This window comes from Parasteatoda tepidariorum, chromosome 3 (assembly GCF_043381705.1).
Source record: "Parasteatoda tepidariorum isolate YZ-2023 chromosome 3, CAS_Ptep_4.0, whole genome shotgun sequence".
NCBI classification, from domain to species: Eukaryota; Metazoa; Arthropoda; class Arachnida; order Araneae; family Theridiidae; genus Parasteatoda; species Parasteatoda tepidariorum.
Window position 1 is genome coordinate 100,570,435 of NC_092206.1, and position 1,883 is coordinate 100,572,317.

A 1,883-nucleotide genomic window follows, 5' to 3' on the forward strand; every position below is an offset into this window, starting at 1 on the left:
TTAAAAAATATCCGAACTAAAATTTAAAAGAAAAATATATGTCCAAAAAGAAAGAAAGAAAGATATTAATGAGAAAAAAAAGAAACAAAAGGTAGTTTGCAAATTCACCAAACTTGCACTTCAGATTAAAAATAAGGAAAATAGCTAGATCAGTCAAAAATTAAAAACTGATTTACCTTAATACCATATTGAATTTGAAAGCTCTGTCTTGGATTTCAATTAGTGATTGTTGTTAAGCAGGTTGTAATGCAAAATCTGAGAAGACTGATCACATTTTCTGATTAAAAGCAATTTGTCTTTACATATTTCCTGAAATCCGGGTTAATAATTGCAATAAAAATACCACGAAAGAAAATAAAAGTATAAATAAATATAGAGAAAATAGGAAGAAAAGAAAAATAAGAGAAAGAAAGAAAAGAAAAATAAAGGAAAGAAATAAAAGAAAATTTTGGACATAGAATTGAAAAAAAATGAGAATAACAAGTGTTGACGCCAGAAGCGCCATCTATGAAAAATTAGTGTATCTTATGAATCCGAAGAGCTCGGATGTGTGAAAACAGTGTTTCTCTAATTGACTTGTGTTAATAAAGTGGTGTTTAATTATTACAGTCCGCTTATGAGATTTTTGAGAACTTTTATTTTTATTATATTGAGAATTTTGTGACTCTGAGTTATCGTCGGACCCAACAAGAATGTAATCAAAGTGAATTTAAATAAAAATAAGACAAAAAATAGATTTAAAAACAAAGATTTAAATAGCTGAACTGAAAATAATCTTGAATTTTCAAATATTCTTGAGACTAAATGTGATAATGGTGCGTAACATTGTCAAAATCATGTTGACAGAATTGTGCAAATCCAAGAAAATTAATAGATTCCTAACTTCAGGAAATTTTACAAAAAAATTTTCAAATATTTTGTTATTAAAGTGAGAAATATGAAAGGTAAATAATAAAGTTAAATAAAAACAAAACTAAGGTATAATTCCAGATTTAAATTTTTCCTGTAAAACTGTTTTTTGCATTTTGTGTTTTACATTTTAAATTACACATTTCTAACAAATGTTTATAAATTTTTGTCATCTTGATTGAAGAGTTAGCTTGAATTGTGTTATTATGAAGAATACTTCTTACAGTGAAAAAGCTGTGTTGTGATCTTCAAACAAAAGACTTGGAACTGAAAAAACTGTTAAGTCAAAAAAAAAACCTGTCGAAAAAGAAAATTTTAAATTTGCTGATAATGCTACTACAGATTTTTAATTGTGCTAAAAATTTCCATGGGTACAAATGTTAATTCATATTACTATTATATATTGTTAACATTACAAATGTGATTATTTTCATTTTAATTGTGCTTCTATCAGAGGGAAGATTTTGCAAATAGATAATTTTTAAAATTTTTGGATTGTAATTAAACATTTTTGGCGAGGGGGGATGTAATATAAAAAGCTTCAATTAAACTTATTATGTTATCCTAATTAATTATTCAAATCTAAATGCTTTCTCACACTTTTAAAAGCCACATCCTGTTCTTAAATCTATTTTTGCCCAAGTATGCATTTAATTAAAAGCAGGACATTTTTCCTTTTGCTCTCTGTGTGAAACGCTCTATCTATTTTATAAACCAATAGCAATCACTAAGATTTCCCTCCTTCCCTAAATTAAGACATTTTGCGAATTTTACTTAGCAAGATTTTCCCTAACATATAACCGAGGGACACAACTTTTCGTGTTCGCTTTTACACTTTCTCATGACTACCCTGTCTAATAATTAATAAATAAATTTTGTACCCTCCTTCCCGGCCTAAGACCTGTTTTAATCCTTCCACTCAGCAACGACGTTATAAATATATATATATATATATATATATATATATAGATATA

The 1,883-nt window shown here is 26.8% G+C and overlaps 1 protein-coding gene across 2 annotated transcripts in view; it reads right to left on the reverse strand.

The window, feature by feature from the left end:
- The window catches only part of LOC107442964 (CRISP/Allergen/PR-1), a 60,293-nt gene that overhangs the window by 36,095 nt on the left and 22,315 nt on the right, over positions 1 to 1,883 (reverse strand). The window lies entirely within an intron of this gene.